This window comes from Eptatretus burgeri, chromosome 5, assembly GCF_056783735.1.
Source record: "Eptatretus burgeri isolate ZD-2024b chromosome 5, Ebu_testis_v1, whole genome shotgun sequence".
NCBI lineage: Eukaryota > Metazoa > Chordata > Myxini > Myxiniformes > Myxinidae > Eptatretus > Eptatretus burgeri.
Window position 1 is genome coordinate 117556499 of NC_140965.1, and position 23210 is coordinate 117579708.

The window sequence follows — 23210 nt, forward strand, 5'->3', positions numbered from 1 at the left end:
GCAGGAGAATTAATGAACGGAATTGACATGCAGTGAACCTCTGCTCCATGAATGCTGGAACAGGCTAATGAGAGCAGTTTGCAGGTTCGTGTAGCCATATGGATTTGTATGCTTTTTATTCGTTCACATGAGTTATCAGCTCATAAGCATGCAGAGCTGATGTAAGCTTGGTCGTTGCATCCCGAGCTTTCAAAATGTAATGGTTAACGTATCACTTCTGCTTCTTTTTCTTTCCTTATTTTGTTGATTTCCCGTTTTTGATTTTTCAACTTGATTTTTTTTAAACTTTAAACTATGATTTAATTTTTCCACTTTTTACATTTTATTTCATTTTCTCAATTAGTTTCATGTTATCAAAATGATTTCTCCCCCAATGGTGGTATTCTTTGTGTCATTTCATTCATCAATAAACAGCCAGACGGTGCCTTCCCTTGAGATGTGGGAAGGCTGTTGATTAGGCGTAAATATGTCTTCTAAACTGGAACCGTTCCACCCGTTGTTTCATTATTGCACATATATTCAGGAATGTAAGTCGCACAAAAAGTGTGTGTGTGTTTTTCTGTTTTAAAGTTCTTTCTCTTGATTTGCCTTTATTAGTGTTATATTCATGATATTGTTTCTTATATATTGACTAGCAGAGACTATCCATTGCTGTCCGGAGGCGGTGGGAGTGCGGGTGGGGGGGGGTGGAGGGGGATACCTGGTGCTGCCTGACTGGGTGAGCTTTTCCCGGCAGTGGTTTTGGGACATGCTGGACATTGAAAATCTGTGGAGTTATTGGGCTCATGGTGGTTATCTTTTGCCTGTGGACCGGCGGCGGCAGTGCCTGACCTCACGTCCCAATATACACATCATAGTGGCCCTTGGTGACCTCAAAGCTGACGTCAAGGCCAGCATGTGGAAGCTTTATAAAAACCTTGCCCACTTTCTGAAGTACCTACAACCAAAATTTGTGGCCTACAGGTGCTCCGGTTCCACCATGAAAGAATAATGCACAAATAAACACACAAATGTACAAACAAACACATATACAAACACAAACAAACAAACATACAAACAAATGCACAAACATACAAACAAACACACAAACAAACAAACTTAAAAACAAATGCACAAACACACAAATGCACAAACAAACTTACAAACGCATAAACAAACACAAACAAACAAACATACAAACAAATGCACAAACATACAAACAAACATACAAACAAACACAAACTTACAAACAAACACACAAACATACAAACAAACAAACAAACTTGTTATCTTATTCTTATTCAAACAATTCTTATTGAACTTGTGACTGTATTCACCCGTATTTAGGCTTAACAGCTTATGGGACACTGCTCAGACTGAACAAAGTCATCAACATTTAGTGATGAGTAGAAGTCAATCACTTGATTTTTCTAGAAATTCAAGACGGCCACCAAGGAACTGAAAAATCCGTGGCGGCCACTGAACTGAAAAATAATTTTCACAAGTCGTAAACTAGGTAAATTAGCCACATGACAGAAATATGTTGTTGTTGCATGATTTCAGACATGTAGAGTTGATTGGAACCACTATTTCATTTCTAAAATATAGAAAAATGGAGATTTTGGGTGGAGAATCGAGAATAGAATTTTGGGTGGAGAATAGAAAAATGGAGCAAAATGGAGCATCATTTCCTTGATAGTGTCGAGATGGAGTGCCCAGGCTGCTTCTCACTCTGCCCGAATGTATTTCATGATGGTGACCATGGGCCGTATTAGACAATCCAGTCAGAGCTTTGTGATTCTGCTCTTTGATGAAACGTCTTCCAGGGCATTTTGGAGATCTGCCATGCTTCACAAATCATGCTTCCCAAAAAGTATCTGTAGGATCTCTTTTTCCAGCATCCTCAGAGCTCTGACGTTTTGTGGATACTTCTTGCCACTGATTATTTTAATAAAACTCCAAACGGAATTTCTACTACACCAGTCTCAGCCATCAGTGTACCAATAGAATCACTGTAACTCATTAGGAGGTGCATACCACCCAATCTCAGATGTACGTTACCAAACTTCTCTGCGTTGTCCTCGATAACATGCAGTGCAACCGGGTGTAGGTCAGCTCTGAAGATCACATATTCTTGTCCTGCTCTGTCTGATTCTAGTTTTGCCTTAAACATTGCTGTCATCATTGTTGTTGAATGGGCTGGTGGCTTTTCGATGAGGAGGAGGTAAACGACATGTTTTAGGGCTTCAAGGAATGACCCTGGTTTTCGGCACAGTCTGGAATTATAACTTTTCAATTCTGGGCATTTCTCACTCTGAAGAATATCCTGAAAAAATGCAAAATCATTTCTTCAGCTGTCTTTCATGACGTGACCTGGCTGGTTTGGAAATCTGGTGGTAGTGACAAAGTGGGCAGCTGTGGCATCGTGGGATTCTTTTAACCACTGTAATAAGTGATGTCACCATCCTGCTCATCTATTATTGGCTGAGACATGTCATTCTTTCTCAGTCATCTAATGGTATCAACTTTATGAGTGTCTTCCTCATGGGTTGGTTGTGTAATTATCATTGCTAGGGAATGAATTGACAGATTTCCATTTGCTGAACTTGTTTGTGTCAAAGTTGTCACACACAAACTGAACTAAGCCATGCTTTGCATCTGATATTCTCTGTTGCTTGGTATAAACAGCTGCAGCTACTGACGCTGTTGGTATTTTTGAAGCAAAGGACTTCATCACAACTATATGTAGCATGACAGTCATACCTGTGAGTTATTATCATGTTGGAGTCCTTAAGTAATACACCTTATGCTATTTGAAGATCCGTTGCCTGATTTCCTACAACACTTGTCACAATGTTTCCAATCAACAGAGCTGGCAAGGATTTATCCAACTTTGGAGACAAAGCGGCCAGCAGTGTCTGCAAAGTGTTTGATGCAGAATCTGCAGCTTTGTCTTCATCAATGTGTACATTGTATGTTGATGTATCATGGCTAACTTCCCTGCCGTCTTTCACTGTCTGTTTGGCCACTTTGCCAACACTGGTTTCGCATCATCATCTTTTACTAATTCCAGAACTGTGGCAGCATTATTACGGAATACTAAAACGTTTGCATAGCCTGGTGATGATAGAAGCAGGAGTTTGTCAGCAAAGTGGCATCGAAGTTCTTCAATGTTACGTGAACTTGTTAATTCACAACCCCAATCAATTTGGTATTCCTGGAACAATACAACGGAATTCCTTTGCGATTTTTATCGTCAGTAATGGCCTTTCAACAACTTGCTTCAGAGCCAGATCTGATGAATCTTGTGCAGATTTGTCCTGTGCGTCATATGCAAGAATTTTATTGCCAAGAAACCAACTCCTACAGTCCCTGTGGTACCGAACTTCCACTACATGAAGATCACTCACAGCACCTTCTATCTGAATTATGATGTCATTTTCCCAGCTATCATCATGAGCTTCACACTTCTCGAGTAAGTACTGCTTATAAGGCTTTCGATCTTGCTCTGATTGTGTTGATCGACACATATCTGCATTTCTCCATATTTCTGGATGCTTTGGGTCTTCATTAACATCACACACCTCTCCGCAGTGAAAACACTGATGCCGGAAGTCAAATGGTGGGTAAAAACAATAATGTAACCTTTTGGCTGATTGAGAAGAATGATCGTCTGCTTCACATTTGAAAAAATTAGACTTTAACGTTTTCTGAGACAGTTTTTATGGTAATGAATTGTCAAATATTCATTTTTAGGAAGCTGCCTTTCTAGATCAATATGCAAATCAACTTCACATGCTTTGCTTGCATTGATGATGGTGCGTATTCATACTGGTCCACTGTTTTGGGAGCAGTGCTCCAGGCAGATGAAGTCACCATAGGCATTATTCTCAACACATTGATCTCCATACCAGTATTTGAAAATGTATTATTCAGCAATTGTTCACCTTCTAAATAAAATAGCAAAACAACATAAGCTTAGATGATTGACAGGGATGTTAAAATTGCCTCGAGAAAAATGAAAATCCACTAAAAGACCAGAAAATTTCATCCCAGTTTTGTGGAATTTGGTACATATCCTGACATTGTTGGGGTGGGGGTGATATGCACACTTTTGGGGGTTTCCTTCCCTTTAGTGTACGTATGGTGCTTGTGGTGATGAACCCAACACGTTCTCTAACAACTGTAATCCAAGGTTATGAACGAACATTCAGCTAACACTCAAATGGATATTTGTCAGTTGGTGCCTGTGACTTCTGAGTGGCGTTACAGTGACCACAATCATCAACAGAATGACATTTTTGAAACTTGTATTTCAAATATACAGACACAAAGTCAAATGAGGAAGTTCATCATTGCATGCAATGTCCAACTCCAATTCCCCCATTGAGTTATTTCTGCCACCCAGGATGCCCGGTGTTGGCTTAATGGTGAGGGTGGAGGGCTTTGGATCCTAGGGTCCTGAGTTCAAATCCTGCTCAGCTGTTGAATTCATACCAGGTGGGGTTAACTCGACCTGTCATCCTTCCGAGGTCGGTAAAATGAGTGCCAGCTTGCTGGGATACTGTGTCGGAGGGGCGACACATCCAGGATTGTGCCCTATAGCCAAGGAGATTGCTTAAGCAGCACCAACGTTCAGCATGGAGTATGGTCCCAATCTCCTCCTCTCAATGTCCCAGTCTTGCCGGCACAACTCATGCGTGTTCACTTTGTGGGGCTATCAAACCTTCGATTCCCATCGTGGTGTCCTCTTGCACACTGCCTGATTTCAAGAGCTCAAAGGAATTCTTTCCCAATGCACAATCTTAATGATTTTTAAACAACCTGATTACGATTGGCTCCACACACATTAACAACAGCTTTGGACATTAACACCTCGTTCACTCAGAGTTAAATCAAGTGCGGGGGGGGGGGGGGGGGGGATGGAAACACACAGCTCATCACATATCACCCGTCTCTCTACACCTCACTCTCCCGGGTTTATATAGTCACACAGCACAATCCCATGCCTTCCAGCAAATGCGATTCTTGTACATACCAGAAGTTTTGCCATCTCAGAATGCTCCAGCATCTTCAAGAACCTCACCAGGCAGTTTAGACTACAATACTGCCATCTTCAGTCAAAATTAACTCGTTACATCAAGCAGTTTATATTACAATTTACCGATGTTTGCCAAACGAAACTTATAACATGCATCTGTCAATTTTAATCATTAATTTAAGTGCATTTACTAATACTTATGAATCCCACAACATCTCGCTTTTAAATGACGGACATTAATGACCATTTTAGCTCTAAACCTGGTCACCATCTTGGCTTCTGTCCATTATTTCAATGAGAAGTACTTCCAATCAATGAAATACGTCTGAAAACATGAAAAAAATTCAAACGTGTCTGTTCATTATCGACTGGGTTTACAAGATATCAGAATTTCTTCAGGAAAATCAGATTTTCGAGTTTTGTGGTGGCCATCTTGAATTCCTCAAATTGCCCAAGCATGACCATTTCACACCCACATTGATTTCATTACATAGACCCCGAAGACAAATTATCAGCAAACAAAAAAAACTTTAACTGAAAATATTGGGTTACCGTCATGGCTGCCAGACAAATTCGCTCGTAAGCAAAATGGGTGTGCTGAGTAATTTACGTGCATGTATTCATCAGTAATTTAAGACAACATATGTATTTTTCTATAATGGAAACTACTCTGAGGATTATAATGTATATTCATAAATTAAATCATCGAGCAAGGAAAGTAAATATCTACAGATAAAGTTATCAGTCGAAGGTTTGAATAGTGAGGTTCATTGCTAGAGTGACTTACTGTCTGGACAGAACTGAGTTTGAAGATCTACTGATGTGGATCCAAGGATTTTCTCGGCTTCACCTTTCTCGGATTTACGCTGTGGAAACCAAGGCATTTAGGATCATTGGTATCTCCTACTATGACGTTGAGTCTTTGGGCCTTTCACTCGCTCACCTCAGGCAGGTCGGTGGTCTTTCTGACTTCTACTGTATTCGCTCCGGTCTCCCCCCCCCCACTGTGTCTGCGGTTTGTCTCTACCATATTTCCGCAGGGTTCTCAAGATTTACCAATAACCCCCTTCTGGTAAAACTACTAAAATCATGAATCACTGCTCACATTCACTCTTTCATTCCTCTTTTTTTTGCCTCTTTTTCTCTAACAGCTTGGAATAAACTCCCTCATCTGTTCAATCCCATTCTTCCCTCCAGGCCTTCAAAACAGCAGTTCACCTCCACCTCTTATCACCCCCCATCCAAATCATCGATCTTTTCTACCCCCGTTAATCCACTCCAAACCCACCTCCTTCAAATTCCCTGCTTTCCTTCCTGAAATTCCCTGTAATGTTCATCTTGTATTCCCCATGTTCCCCGCCCCATCCCTCTCCCTTCCACAGATCTAATATCTCTGTTCCCCACTGTTTTGTCCTTCCCACTCCCGCCCCTCTTGTCTTATGCTCCCCCTTGCTGTGAGTTTTGTGTTCGCTCTCATACGAGCCTCAATAAGCTACACAAAAAATAAAGTTGATAATTACAATTTCAGGTCAATTTGAGATCCCTGAGGTCCTTTAAGACCCTGCAGACCCTGATACAGCCTGTGGAACCCTGCGAACTCTGAACCCCTTTAGATTCTCTTCAATCCTTTGGAACCCTGAAGACCTTGAGATCCCTTTCTACCCTTTGGACCTTCACACATTTCAGACCTTTTAATACCCTGTAGACCCCATTGACCTTTAGACTGCTTTAAAACATTTTAAGACCCTTTTGACCCCTTCACACAGTTATGACCCTTAAGACCTTAAATTACACCATTTAGACCCCTTCGACCTTTTGAGACCCTTTTGACACTTTTGACCATTTCAAACCTTTTGACCTTGAGACCATTTGACCTTCACTACTTTTGAGATCTTCGACCTTTACACATTTACAACGACACCATTAAACCTTTCAGTTACAATCAATGACCTTTCATCGAGACCATCCTTCCATTTATTTGCTGCACAAAGCAAGTCCTGCAATATCTGATTGCTCTTTCTTGTTATGCTTTGTTTCCCTCTGAAAGTTTAACAAAAACACCTGGGGGTTTGACCAAGATGAGCATTCATGGGATATTTACTGATTACATGAAAAAATTGTGGAAGTCTTTCCAACCTCCCCCCCCCCCCCCATACCCATTACGTCCTCTTCATTCAAACTCTCTCCTATACCCTTATTCCTATCATCTCCAAACCTCCGTTCTCTATTCAACCCCCTGTATCCCAACTCTTCAAATCCCCCATGCCCCACTCCTTTCTCCCCATTTATTTCCATATTCCCAATTTTTGTTTTCTCAACTGTCCACATCCTCCTCCCCTCACACATCACCTGCGACAGCAGTATGTAGAGAGCCTCTTATATGCCATGAAAGGAAGGAGGGTGAATTTTGGGTTTAAGTTGGGGGGAGTCGGTGGTATGAGTGGTGGATTTCCACCTGTGCTTTATGAGACCAATATGGTGCTTACAATAAGCTGTGAATGCTTCAGTGGCAAATAAGTAATCCTGAACGACTTGGTACTCCATCTCAGGCAGGGTACAAAGATTTCTGTTAATTAGCGGTGTGCATCAAGTCCACACCGATGAGGACAATGTAAGGTCTTTAGGCACTGTGCCATCAAAGTCCGTCCTGGGGATTGGGGGTTACAAATGAGAAAAGAAAGGGAAAGAGGACAGGGGTTTATAAAAATGAAGTGTCGAGGGTGTTTGGAAAAGAGGAGAGAAAAGAGGTTATCGTGGAAGGGTAAGAGGGGTCAAAATTGTGTTACCGGTAGCTTTACAAATTGAATGTCCATCTTATCCATGTGCTGTTAATGAAGATGTTCTGACTGAAGTATGGAACTACGACGACGTATACATGGACAGAGCATCAGCCCAGATCATTTTTGGACAAATCTGTGCATTATCATTGTCGTTTGATACAAAAGAGGAGTATCAAATCCGTAAGCATACACTGCTACAAAAATCATCATTTTGTTTTTCGTTGTGCAGAATTAGTAATGGTCAGAGACACACAAGAAGGGGTATTGTCGGACAGAGCGATGACAGCTGTGTCAATAGTTCTGGGTAGATCTCACAACCTGGAAGTGATCAATACCTCCTGAATGGAGTCTCGGAGTAACCTGATCACACCAAGCACCAGCAGCCGGCACACAGGCACAAAATAAATCAACAACTACCTTGGTTTCTTCCACCAATCATTCAATTCCACAGAGATATTTCACAGTCAATTATCTCCTCCGAGTAAAAGTATGCCCAAGTCCATTATATATATAAATCACGCATAATTCAGATAATTTCCATAAGAGTTTGCAATTAAACAGGAATTAAATTCCAACTGTATTTGTGGCACACTTCATACAATCACAATATTCTGCAATTTCATTATTACCGTCGATTCACTGCTATCCTGCTACGGAGCACTCTGCGTAATAGTCCTCTGATATCTGACTGATAGAATCTGACTGATGCCTTTGGTCATGTTATGTTTAATGTTAAATATTCGTGATTCGTGTCGGGTTAAACACGAGAGGTGTTTTGATTTGTGACTGAACTTTTCGGTGTTCCTGTTCATATGCTATTTATTTGTTTATTTGTTTGTTTATTTATTTATTTATTTATTTATTCATACATTTATTTATTCATACAAGGATATCCAAGGAAATCAGACACAGGTGGAGGCCATTCAGCCCTTCATGTCCTGCACGACATCAAAACCAAACTAATTTATCAACACAAGATCCAAAGAAGAAAATGCAAATATACACTACCGGTCAAAAGTTTTAGAACACCCCCATTTTTCCGGTGTTTACTGAAATTTAAGCAGTTTAATGTTTCAATGTACTCTGAAATTAAAGCATAGAACAAATAAACAATTGCAGATAAAAAAGAAATCATGGAATCGTTTTGTTGAACAAAATTTAATCTAAAATTTTGACTCATCAAAGTAGACACCTTTTGTAGATATAACAGCTGAACATACTCGTGGCATTCTTTCTACAATGGAAATCAAATATTGTTCGGAAAGTTCTTCCCAACACTGTTGCAGATGTTCCCACAAATGTGTTGCACTTGTAGGTTGCTTTGCTTTCACCCTTCTGTCCGGTTCATCCCAAACCAGCTCGATGGGGTTTAGGTCTGGAGACTGTGCTGGCCATTCCATTATTTGAAGCCTACCGTCTTGTTTCTTTTCTTCTAAGGTAGTTCTGACATAGTCTGGAGGTATGTTTTAGATCGTTATCTTGCTGGAGGATGAACCCCTGTCCAATGAGGTGTAGACCACAGGGTATTGCATAGCGCTGCAAAATGCTGTGGTAGCCCTTTTGGTTCAGGGTGCCGGTCACTCTGTGCAAGTCGCCAACTGTATCCAGAAAAAGAGCCCCAGATCATCACGCTTCCTCCTCCATGTTTGGCAGTTGTTGTCACACACTGAAGAACCATCCTTTTGCCTGCTCGACGGCGTACAAAAACCCTGCGTGATGAACCGAAGATTTCAACTTTTGATTCATCGGTCCATAAGACCTTCTTCCAGTTTTCAGTAAATCCACTGGCGGTGCTTCATGGCCCAGGCAAACCTCTTTTTCTTATTTTGCCATCTTAGCAATGGCTTTCTTACTGCCACTCGACCTGTCAAACCTGCAACTTGAAGTCTTCTCTTCACAGTTGAAACTGAGACTTCCTTACTTCGACCAGTGTTAAGCTGTGCTTGGAGCTGCTGTCCTGTGAGTCGCCGATCACGCAAACTGTTGACTCTCAGAAACTTGTCTTCTGATTGTGTTGTGGCTTTGGGTCTGCCAGACCTCTTCCTGTCACAGTTTCCTCCAGTTTCCAAGTGCCTTTTGATGGTGTAGGACACTCTGTACTCACTGACACCTTGGCTTACTTTGCAATTTCTCTGAAGGAAAGACCTACACTTTTAAGGGAAATAATGGTCTGTCTGTCTTCCTTTGTTAATTGTCTTTTTCGCCATTATGATCGCAATATACTCCTTCCTGCAGTGCAATATTGACCAAATAATGCTTCAGAGGGTGCAGCAACACAGTCTGTTCCAACACTGCTTTTATACAGACAGAGCTTTGAAACGAATCAACAAAAGTTGGGACACCTGCAGGAATTGTTTGCATCAACTTTCAAGGATTAATTTACTTCCATAGCCGCAGAACAGCTGCAATTGCTAACCCATTACTTGTTTCCTGAAAAGGGCCTTTTTTAACAACTCTGAAATTTACATTATTTTTAAGTTTTTGGTAACATAAACTTTTTTTTAACCTCTGACAGTTTACTGCTTAGCTTTGTACCATTTCAGGTGATTCAGTGGATTTGAACTGCTTAAATTTCATTAAAAACTGGAAAAATGGGGGTGTTCTAAAATTTTAGACCGGTTGTGTGTGTGTGTGTGTGTGTGTGTGTGTGTGTGTGTGTGTGTGTGTGTGTGTGTGTGTGTGTGTGTGTGTGTGTGTTTGTGTGTGTGTGTGTGTGTATATATATATACATATTTTTTTTCATTTCTTTTATCTATCTATTTTAAGTTTTTAGAGTTTCTGTATCCCCCCCCCCACTCCTCAGGGGATGGAGCATGGGCTTGGTTAAAAACACACATCAACTGCACAACACCCCTTGACGAGACCTCCACCAACAGCACTCCGTACACGCACACAATCACCCATCCATACTCAAACAACCTAAAAGTCATATCAACATCCCCATACCCCTCTATCTCCACAACGTCCAGGTACCTATCTAATTCTAATTTCAACTTATCCACTGCTTCTGCTGCCACTACCTTTCCAGGGAGACCATTCCATGCATTAACTATTCTCTGAGTGAAAGACCCCTGCCTTGCTGCTGTCTTAACTCTCCTCTTCTTTACTCTCAGGCTATGGCCGCTGGTCACCTCACTGTCTACTCTGTTGAATAATTAATCCACACTTATTTTATCTATACCTTTCATTATCTTAAACATCTCAAACATATCTCCTCGTAACCACCTCCTTTCTACTGTATAAAGCCCTGTCTCCTTCAGCCGCTCCTTATAGCTGAGTCTCGCTAGGCCCGGAATCAATCTTGTGGCCATGCACTGAACCCTCTCCATGGTGTCCATGTCCTTCCTGAGTTGTGGTGACCAAAACTGCACACAATATTCTAAATGTGACCCTCACTAAATTCCTGTACAATGTTAACACCACCTTTTTTGATTTATGATTGATCCCCCTCCTTATACAGCCTAAAACCCTCTTTGCTTTTCCTATAGCTGCCTGGCACTGTGCTGTCTGCTTACCTCCCGTATCTATTACCACTCCCAAATCCTTCTCCTGTGTGATACGCTCCAAAATTACTCCTTGCATCCTGTAATCTCTATTTTCATTATTCTTACCCACCCACAACACCTTTCACTTGCTCAGGTTAATTTCCATCTGCCAGTCTTTTGCCCAATCTATGTAAGTATCATTACTTTCTTGAATATGATCACCACCCCCTCTGCTATCCACCTCACCTTAACGCTTTATGTCATCTGCAAATTTGGAAAGCTTACTCTTCATCCCATTATCCAAATCATTGATTAATATAATGAATAGTTATGGTCCGAGTACTGATCCCAAAGGTATCCCGCTACTTATGTCCTCCCAGCAAGACATCCTCCTACTCACAGCCACCCTTTTCTTCCTATCACGAAGCCAGTTTGCAATCCAATTAACTACCTGACTAGCCACTCCACAAGCCCTCACATTGGCTAACAACCTCCGATGTGGTACCTTATCAAATGCCTTCTTAAACTCTACATCAGTGTTTCTCAAGGTGGGGTGTGGCAATACTTTGCTGGGGCATGAGGATTCAGAATTAATGAATCAATATATGATCGCTTTCCTAGCTTTGCACTTTCAAATTTTCAAAAGTTTGAAGCTGCGACTGATGCCTCATAGCGTCATGAAATAAAAACTTCTTCATCACGCCCTTGTTTTCTGATCCGCCAGTAAGGCATGCCCTTGATCAATTCAACGCTGTTACGTCATTATGACTCGCTTTTCATCAAGGGGGAATTCTTTATATATAGTATATACTGTAGTGTCTCCAATCATGGTGGGGCGTACGATTTTTTTTGAAAATCAAAGTGGGGCATGGGACAAAAATGGTTGAGAAACACTGGTCTAGATATACTATGTCCACTGCCTTTCCCTCATCCACCCAATCAGACATTGTTCATAGAACTCTGAAAGATTTGTTAAACTCATGCTGACTACCTTTAATTAGTTGTGTTTATTTAAATGATTCCTCATCTGGTCCTGAATTAATATCTCCAAAAAAAACATTGAATTCAACACTTTTCCTCAATGTGAGAAATGAATTATTTATTTCAACAGGATTCAAACTCACAACCTCGAGACAACAAAGCAACAAACTTAGTGTGGAGCTAAATGTCAGGAAAAAATATTTATTTTCCATAATCTTTCATACATAATATTTATTTATAATAATAATAATCAAACATAATAACAATAAAAAACATCACATTTATTTTCCATTAATATATATATATATACACACACTGTATAAAAGGAGATTCGAGGTTATGTGATTTAATATCTCTATTCCTATCAAGGAGTAAAGCATCATCTGATTAATCCGATTCAAAATCAAAACCGACTTATGAAGTTTTATCACCACCGCTACTTCACTGGCCTTTCATGATCGCAAGAAAGGAACCAGTTGGTGTCATTTCCCTCATTCACACTTATTTAAGAGGACATAACATATTATATTTCTGGTTATTCGATAATGACACCAAGGTGCATCAGAATGAGCCTTGTGCAATCAACTAAGGATCATAAAATGACAACACCATGTGCTAAATTTATTTGACGTCACTCAGTCCTGTGTATGGTTTACTATACAACAATCATGAGCAGTTGGATGTATGAAGCTTCTTTAAAATTACTCTCCATGCCAAAGTACAAATCGATGAAATAGAAGATATTTTTGGTTTACCTGGTGTCAGACACAAAATTCAGGTTATTCATCAACTGATTACCTGGCACATCCCTTTTAGGATAGGGCAGCAGGTTGATTTTATTATGCAGAAGTCTCGTAAACACGTTCAGGTGAGCTTCGGTTGGTGTATTTGAGGACGAGTAAGCTGAGCTTGCATGTTTCCACATCGCAGGAAGAGAGAGGTGAGATCAGTCCTTTTGTGAGCATCTTTATTACTCGTGTGCTGTTTGGTTTTAATGGTACCAGAAGGCATATTAATTCTCAGCATGAAATGTTCATGGAGATTCGGTAAATTTGTGGCGGTGTATGTTCTAGGTAGGGAATTATCAAAAGTTCTGAAACGACGAACGTTGGCTCTTTGACAGCAAAGTCTAAAATGTGTGTGACGTCACGTTTCGTGTTTGTCGACAGTTCACGGATCACTTGTTCAGTTCGACAGTCATTGCAGACGTATCTATTAAGTGCTGTGGAATGATTCCATATGAGGCCTGGTGTTGGCTCTGTGGTTAGGGTGGCTGGCTTGGGATCTCCGGGTCCTGAGTTTGAGCCTTGTTGGCTGCTGAATTAATACGAGGTGGGGTTGACTCAGCCTGTCATCTTTCTGAGGTCAGCGAAATGAGTACCAGTGTACTGCTATAGAGGCACAGCATCAGCCGCATCGTTGTGCCCCAACAAAATGATAGCTGCCTGGAAGCCAAGCCGCTATATACCAGAAGAAGAAGACAATTCTGCATGAATTGTGCATCTTGACCACTTTCCCTCTTTTACTTAAACTTAATTCTCTGTTCGGCATCCTTAGCAGTATGTTCAAAGTGTCCTTCATTTGATTATTCTGTTCCACGGTGCCACAGTTGTTGATTATAACTATATATTTTCTTTTTTCCTCCTCTCTTTGCCCGTACTTTGTTTTGTCTTTTTTTTTGTTTGTTTGTTTAATTGTCCAAGTGGCATTAATGTTTGCCGTGGCTCACTTAATATTTCCCACATGTGAGCAGTTTGGAAATTTTTTATTTTCCTATTTAAAACTGCCATGTTCCACTGGGAAATTAAATTAGGGTAATGGATGTTTCCAACCCAAAATAAATTCCACCCTTCTAAATGCTATGAGTAGCCATTCTGCCTCACTTTGATGTACTTTTTGAATATACTAGATGTCTTTGGTAAGACCATATTCGCAGTACAATTTGGCAAAATAAACTCCATCTAGCACCTTGATTAAACCGGATAAATAACTGAAAGACTCGGTCTCAAGTCGAACGGCACTTGAGATAGTGCACACCTCTGGCAGGCTGAACAGCTTACATTTTGTACTGTGCTTTCAGTTCTGGATCTGGATCTGGATCTGGATATGAACCTGAACTACAATCGAATTGGCTTGTTCTTATCACTTAACCAACTCATTCACCAAGTTTTGTCATAACTTGTCCATAACTTTTTGATATATCATGCTAAATATTGTTTTTGGCCCTATCTCTCAATGGTGAAGAATCACTGGAAAAAAATGCTCGTATCTGGATCAGTATCTTCACCAAAATCGAATATGTTCATCCTTGACACACATGCACCCTGTCCACCAGGTTTCGTCCGAATCCAACCACAACTTTTTGAGATTTCCTGCTGACAGACAGACAAGCAGACAGACAAACAAACAGGGGTGAATACAGTACATAACTCCATTCACCTTCTTGGCAGAGGCAATAAGCTTAATTTGATCCGACTTGATATTAACCTCTTTAATTATTCTATAAGCTGAAACATCTCATTCACATTCGAATCCTTTCAAAAGCTTTCATGAGGAATGTCTCACCCATTTCCTTCCCTTCTTCCAAAATTATCGCAGGCACGTCATGCAACCTTCACTGAATGTATTAGTCCCATTATTGTGAGCTCCAGAATAGTGGATCGACCAAAAACTTTTAACAGCATTTAAAACTTTCTCAACTTCAAATATTAACCTCATTTCTAATCTTATCAACATGTCAAACTCTTTAACCTTTCAACACGTATTGAACACTGAAGTTGTCAATAACCAGATCACCAACATCAAAATCACAACATCTCCTCCTCAAGCTTCTCAATCTTTCAACCCTCCATTCTTTCTTCCTCTCCTCCGAGCCATCTGCAAACTTGTCAATCATAAACTACTCTAATTCTCTTTATTCTACTTCTCATTATTCAAACTTGCATGTTTTCAAACAATACCCACGTTCTGATTGCCGTTCATATCTGCATCCCATTCTTCTTTGGACACCATAATTCCACCAAGCAACCAATCTTGTGAATATTGAGTTTGATGCTTATCATGCTCAGCCCTCCCTGGTCTGCCCAGAAAGGAACCATATTAGTTTTGTCTTTCATTCTGAAGTTTAATGATGCAGGTGAGACGAGCTTATTGGATTTTATTTGACACAAATCATTTTAGCCACATATCCAAACAGGCAGTTATATAAACCAATCCAAATGTTCACTTTTGCCAACATCGTTTTAAAGCATTTCATAAAACCATTCCCCCCCCCCCATTTCACACCTACTTCTGGACAGTGAATATAATATATGATGTCTTTCAAGCAAAACTGTAACTTGGAGTTGCAGGCTCATGGCAATAGTCCTGGCTGTGGGTTGACTGTAACGTTGACAACCTGCCCCCATCAGGATCCTTCTTGGTTTGCCACATTTTTTGAGCCGAATGGATTATTGACGCTTCCAATCTCCCACAGTGAACCTCCAAATAGGAAAAAAGACCAAATGATTTATTTTTCCGTTCTTTGATAAGTATGCATCTCATGCATTGTTCGGTACAAATGACATTGTTTCAAGATACTCAACAGATGGTCTCCGATGTAATTTTCTCTCTCGATGCTGTGAATTCTATGTAACTAATCAGCAACATACCCGCCTCTCCCAATAGAATGTTCACGCTGTTACAGTTGCAATGTTGCATTCCCGTAGTGCAGTTAATTGTGCTATATAATACTGTCTCAATATGTTGCGTGCTTGCTTAGTTCACTTGGTGAATGCAACGTTTCTAAACGACATCGTGGAATGCTGTCAGTGTACCTGTAATTTAAGATTCCATTGAGTAGCAGATGCTCTTCGAGAATCATGTCATCTCCATTAGGTTTTTATTTGTACTCTTTGTGGTTGATACGAGGAGGTCTTCTCCGTCTTCTTGCGTATGGCAGCTTGGCTGCCGAGTAGCTATCATTTTGTTGAGGTGCTCCGAAGTCGCTGATGCTGTGTCCCTCTACCAGTACATTGGTACTCATCTCATCAACCTCAGAAGTATGACAGGCTGTCAATCCCACCTGGTGTTAAATGAGTGGCCAACGGGACTCGAACTCAGGACCCTAAGATCCCAAGCTAGCCACCCTAACAACTAAGCCAACGCCAGGCATACATGTGGAGGTAAAGAACATTAACTTCAGACAATCAGATTTGAAATATTCTCTGAGCTATTTCAGCCCATTCCCTGTAAATCAACAGCTTGGATTACAGACCAAAGGCCGTTCATGATAGTATTTATTCCATGCTACCAGTGCATTGGTTTCTGCTGACTCTAATTTACCTGGTTATCATTTGAGTACTGCGACATGTAAATTTGTCATCGAATAAGGAAGCGTACACGATAAGTTTGAACGATCGTTCAGGCAAATGGCGATCACAGATCCTTGTTTTTCCACTTGTGGGATGCCATTTTCATCTTGATTGCCTTTGTGATCTACAAATTAATTGATCTGCACTCACTGACTGGCCAAGGAATTCCACAATGGTCTTAATAATTGGTTGAACCTCCTTTGATTAAAAAAAAAAAGTTTTGATATGAAGTGTACATTATAAGATATCCTCTACTATTTGTGTCCAGCACATCATTGGTCCACCAATTAAGGGAGCTGCAGATGAGCTATGATGTAATAGTCCAATAAATTTTTTTCTTCTTTTTTTGTATACAGTCATGGCTCATGGAAGAGTGACAACACAGAATGGATCAGTAGGCAACGGCACAAAATGAACAACAGAAACAGAGGGGGGAGACACCGCCAAGGAACAAAAAAGATGGAGCCGGACAAGCAATAAGGATTTGGGGTCGGGGAGAATGCAGGGGGTGGACAAGATGAATGTAGAAGCAGACTCTCCAGAAGGAAAAACTGAAAATTTGTAAGTGGGGGGTGAACGAGGGTCGAAAATATCATGGATTAGGATGGGGCATGATCTGAGTTGCTGATGAACAGCTGTCTTGAAATCCTGGAGTGAAGAATGAGATTTAAGAAAATGTGTAAGTTTATTCCATAGGTCGGAATAAAGAGGAACAAATCAGTGGAGGTGAGCAACGATTCTGTGTTTTGAGAGTTTCATGAGAAGGGGGCTGATGGTGGATCCTGTGTCCTCTGCGGAAACCTTGGGGGGGACAATGCGTGGACAGCGCAGAGGGTACAAGCCCAGAGAGAAGGCAAAATAATGCAGAGAGACCACTAACTTGTCTGCGATAGCAAAGTGATAGGCCCATGGACTCAACTTCATCGCGGGAGATTCCAATGATCTTGAAGGCCTTGGTTTCCATGGCATCAAGCTGATCAGAGGCACCAGCACAGAGGGGAGAGCAGTATTCTATCAAGCATCAGATGTCGGCCTTGTATGTGGATAAGAGTTCAGATGTGTCAAGGAAAGAATTTACATGACAGAGTCAGTGACTAGCTTCGTAGGACAACTTTGAAATGTGGTTTTCCCAAGAAAGATCATAGCTGATCGTGAGATGCAGAAATTTGAGTGACTGAACATCTTCAATGGGATTGTTAAGAACATAGATAGGAGGGTTTGTCATATGGTCCTTTCGGAGAGATAGTGAGTGAGAGTGTGGGAGTTGGAAAGATTGAAATGCACATTCCAAGAGCTTGAGCAGATTTTGATTTTTTTTTTTTTCATGGTCTGAAGAGGGCAGAGGCTGCTGCATGTCTCTATGAAGGATGAAGGATGAGGGATGTCACGGCACAGGGTGAAGTCATCAGCAAATATATAAAGGGGGATTTTTCAGAGGCAGATAAATCGTTAATGAATAATATTAATAGGATTAGACCCAGAACATTGTCTTGGAGCAGTCCAGCCTTTACAGGGAGAGGAGGTGAAAGGAGTCCATTGAGAGGAAGTCAGGAAGCCATGTGTAGAGCTGGCTTTGGATGCCAGAGGCAGAGCATTTGTTGATCAAGGCAAAATGCCAGACTATATTGAAAGCTAAAGATATGTCTAAAGAAATGACCCTGATCTCTTATTTGACATTGAGGGTCTCCATCTCGGGAGAGTACAAGCAGCATGTCCAAGGTAGAGTGTTCTGGACTGAATTTGAATCTGTGATCTGAGGTGAGGCCATTGAAGAAAAGGAATGATTTCATATGAACTGCAACGATGCATTCCATGACATTGCTGATGATTGGAAGCAAGCTGATAGGTTTGTCGTGAAGTCGATTGGTTTTTGTTTTGGGATAGAGCATGGACGTAAAGACATCCAAGATGTTTGGATTCCAAGTCCAGTCTTTATTAAACTGCAACCGTGAAACCTCTCAAAACACCTGCCGGGAAACCCCGCACCAGAAAAAGGTAAAATTATGCCGCCATAGCAAAAGCACATTCACACATTACAAAACCAAAGGCAAAATTATGCTTCTACTACTCCCCCTCCTAGTACATAAATCAAACAGAAGGTACAATCAAAATCCTTAGTGGTGCAGGACAAGGGATGTAGATGTTCTCCTAATGGTGTCCGAGAAGGGATGTAGATGTAAAAATAACAGTTACAGCAAAGAGAACTGGCTCAGAAGCAAACTCCATATATATCATCCTGGGAAGTGTATTTGACACCAAGAGCTCTCGTCATATTTGGCTACCACAATCCACAGCGATAGTTAATAGAACGACAAAATGTGTGATCCAGGTGTGAACAAAGGCCCTGTCAATTGGTAGGTGCAGTTATGTCAGCTATCGGTATAGCTTCTGGCAAATATGTGAAGCAGTCGGCACATGTCAGTAAATATTGGGGCCTGGTGAAGGTTGTCGGGGACTGACAAGATCCATGTGAACCCTGTGGAAATGCCTATCTGGTGTTGAAAAGCTTCCGATTAGTGCGACAGTATGACGTTGGATTGTGGAGCATTGGCATTGAAGATGCTGCTTGGCTCAATGTTGCACGTCGGCATTGATGCGTGGCCAGACGTTGCAAATGGTGATGAGTAGCTGGTTGCTCGAATATCCGGGTGCACGAGTGAGTGAAAAGTGTTGTAGACTGTATGACAGAATACAGCATGAATTAAAGGGCATGACTGTCCTGTCGATATATCACACATGAGGGTAGTATCTTGCAAAACTCCTTGTGAAATGGAAGCGAACCGGTTGCAGACTATAGATGTTGGAGCTTGATGTCCTCCTGTTGTGCTGCTGCAACTGCATTAATACCAATGGCTGGTGTGTTGGTAGAACACAACCCCAATTCCTCCATGTGTGAGAGAGAGTGTTGGCTGAAGAGTTCATGATTCCTTTGATGTGTTGGATGTCGGTGGTGAATTGCAAGATATAACTGAGTTGGTGAAGTGTGCGAGAAGAATGAAAGTCCTCATGGGTGGATATGCCGAGAGTTAAAGGTTTGTGGTCAGTGAGCACGGAGAATTGTCTGACCTCGAAGAGGTAGTGGAAGTGTTTGATGGCAGAGGCATTCAGTGAGTAATTACCAATTGAAGGTGCTGTACTTGTGCTCTGTTAGTTTCAGCATTTTAGAGAAGTAGGCCAGTGGATGACAGTCTCCATCAATGAACCGGTGAAGAACCATGGCCTTAAATACATCTACCATCAAACTTCTTGGTGTCTCTGGCTTTGGATGAATCGGGAGTGAGTTACCAATGTGTCTTTGATAGAATGGAAGGCTGACAATGTTGGCTCTGACCAGCGGATACATCAGGGTGCTTACCAGTTGTGAGTAAGTCATTCAGCGGTTGCATTGTTGTAGCTGGATGGAATAAATTGATAGTAAAGGTTGACGAGGCCCCAAAACTTTCGCCACTTGCGTTGAGATGACAACAATGGGAAATCCCAAATAATCTGCACCTTTTCCTTGAGCAGACAGGAACCTGAGTAGCTAATACAGTGGCGGAGGAAATTCAAGTCTGGAATGCCGAAGTTGCACGTTTTGGGATTGATGGCGACACCAAAATCATTCAAACAGGTGAAGAGGACACTTAAGTGTTCCTGATGCTTTTCTACAGTTCTGCTGGTGAACAGAATATCATCTATATTCACATAACAGAAGTGTAATCCCCAGAGCACCTGATTGATACAATTTTGGGAGTTTTGTGCGGCATTACCTCGGCTGAACGGCATCCGAAGGAATTCAAACAGGCCAAAATATGTGGTGACTGCTGTCTTTGGGATGTCATCTGGATCCATAGAAATGTGATGGTACGCACGAACGAGGTCGACCTTGTAGAAGATTGTAGTGCCATGGAATGTCACGGCAAAACCCTGAATGTTTGAAATGGGATAATGGTCTGGAACAGTTGTGTTGTTAAAGACCTAAGGACCTTAAGGTAATCCTCACAAGGTTGCCAATCCCCAGGTATCGTTTCGGGTATCATGTGTAGTAGTGAAGCACAAATGCTGAACGATGGTCTGATGATCCCACATTGTAACATATGGTCAAACTCCTGTCGGATAATACATAATTTATCGGGTGCTAGTCGCTGATCATGCACAGAAACAGGGGGTCCTATGGTCTCGATGTGATGTGTGATGCTGGTGTTTTATTGGTTGGATTGTACTGATGGGTGCTTATGGACGTGAAGTCATAAAGTTCATTCTGAAATAGGCATGTGGGTGTGGATGGAAGACGCATGATATTCGGCTGCAAAATGGTGGATGCCTTTCCGAGAACACTCAGCTGTGTCGAGGCGTCCAATTGACAGCATTGTTTGACATCTACGAGGAGAATGAAATGATGTAAAAAGAATCCACACTGAGGATAGAGTCTCTGGTGTCAGCAATAGTAATCTCCCAGAGAAATGAGGGACGTAAACCCAAATCAAGCTGAAGTTGACGTTCTCCAAAATGAAGCTGACGTTCTCCAAAAGTAGCAATGGCACTGTTGTCAATGACATGTAATGTGTATTCCTGTCTTTTTTCCCCCTTCAGCGGCAGATGGTGGCATAATGCTCACCTTTACCCCTGTATCCATCAGAAAATGAAGCCTACTCGTACGATCCACGAGGAAGAGAAGGCGACTGATTAGATTGTATGGATAAGGTGAACTTTTTGCCATTAGTTGTGGGCCTTGTCATTTCTCTGCATCTAGTACGAGCACGGTGCACTGCACTGACTGGCATTAGCTCTGAAGGTCATATGTTACGAACACCAATCTGCCCAAAGTGTCCACGGAAGCTGAAAGTAAACAGTAGCACCACTTACAGCGTTTCTCTCTGTCCCAAGAAGGGGTACACCAATATGGGCACGACTGGTGTTACGCAGTGTGGAGCTCCTAATGTCTGCTATTTCAGAATGTAGTTGTGCGTTTTTTTGTGGTGGAGGTTTCACATTAGCCACAGTTGGCATAATGATGTCCATGAGATGATCAGCTATATCCGCAGCGGTCGGTAGTGTGGTGGTATCATGCAGACATGTGGTGGTAAATGTTGCAGCAACAACCCAAGAAGGAGTGACTGGTCGAAGGTAGTGTGCGATCACCGAGAAGCTGCTGCTTATGATGCTATAGTTATTAGTTGCATGTATTATCCATCTCCGAAATCCTCAGTTATAAGAAGTTGTTGAAAGTGGCAATGCTCAGATTCAGTCGAGCTCTTTATGCGCGCAGTCATCAAAGTCATGTTTGGGGTGTTCGTTGGAGGTTGCAGCAAAATATGTCTCACTATCATCACAAACTCTGATGACAATCATGTATTTGAGCTAAGTCAACTCGACAGTGATATTTTGCGTGTATCTATGAGCTTTGACTTGCATAAACTTCTGCTGTGGGTTGTGAGGCCAGAATGACGGCAGCTTTATGATATCCGCTGCCACAGATGAAGCTGGTTGAGCATCTGGTCTGGGAATGGCAATGGCTGGCTATTCATTCCTCATGACCGGTTGCACGCTTGCAAAACCTTGTCTGTCCATTTTAATCATATTGGGTCACCAAGTTAGCGTGGAAGAAAAGACATCTGAGACGTTCGGATTCCAAATACAGTGTGTTTTATGTGAAAACATAACAGAAAACAATCAATTAAAAAAACCGCAACTGTGAAACCTCTCAACAAGCCTGCCAGGAATCCTGTACCATAAATACTCTGACAAAGCAAAGCTGAAGCATATCCATATGTTATATAAATAAATGTCAGTGTGTCAGTCAATCCATCAATCCATCCGTCTGTCTCCTCCATAACTCCATAACCATGAAACGTCGTAGCCCCAAACATTGCATGTATACCAAGGGAACTCCATTATTTTAGATGAGTGAAAATCTGGTGTTTGGATTAATTTAAACAGCCTTTTTGAAGATAATTAACGGCCTTATTTAATTATATCCTTTATCAAGACGCCAATATCCTTAATCACCTCGCTGTCCCTCGCTGGTGTTTTAATTCACCATTGTTTTTAGCCTGCCGAACAATGCCTTAACCTGGAACAAGTCGCGACGGTTTCTTAATGATAAAATTTTATTTTCACTTTCCTCACTCATGCCATCGAATACCTGATCATCATCATACCTATGAATCGCCGGATACATTGCAATGCTGATAAACAGCCGGACACTCCAGCGTTTGTTGCTTTATTTTATTTCCGCACATGCCATAATATCGAGAATCTCCTAATCTCTGCCACATTTCATAATTTCGACTTCTTACTTGACCTCAGCAGTAGTTCCGACTGCTAAAAAAAAAAGTGTTCATTTGGCCAATTTGGACATTGCTTGACAGTCCGGGCGTCTCTGGATGCATGGTGTTTATATGACCGATCGGCGATCGCTAATTGCTTGCCAAGACAGCGGTTCCTTTTCAACTGTTTCGATGGAGTGCTAGCTTGAGTGCTTAAGCCACTTTGCGAGTGCTATACAAGCTGCTCGGTTGTTCGTTTCAAAGACATGAGAAGATTGTAAGACCTGTCACTTTGCTGATGGAAATACCAATCTTTTCATAACTGCTAAAGAAAACGGAATAAA

General features: G+C 41.4%; 1 protein-coding gene and 1 pseudogene across 9 annotated transcripts in view; one reads left to right on the forward strand and one right to left on the reverse strand.

The window, feature by feature from the left end:
- The window catches only part of LOC147027227 (pro-neuregulin-1, membrane-bound isoform-like), a 1384261-nt gene that overhangs the window by 700497 nt on the left and 660554 nt on the right, over nt 1-23210 (forward strand). The window lies entirely within an intron of this gene.
- Nucleotides 2341-13191, reverse strand: LOC147027229 (uncharacterized; annotated as a pseudogene).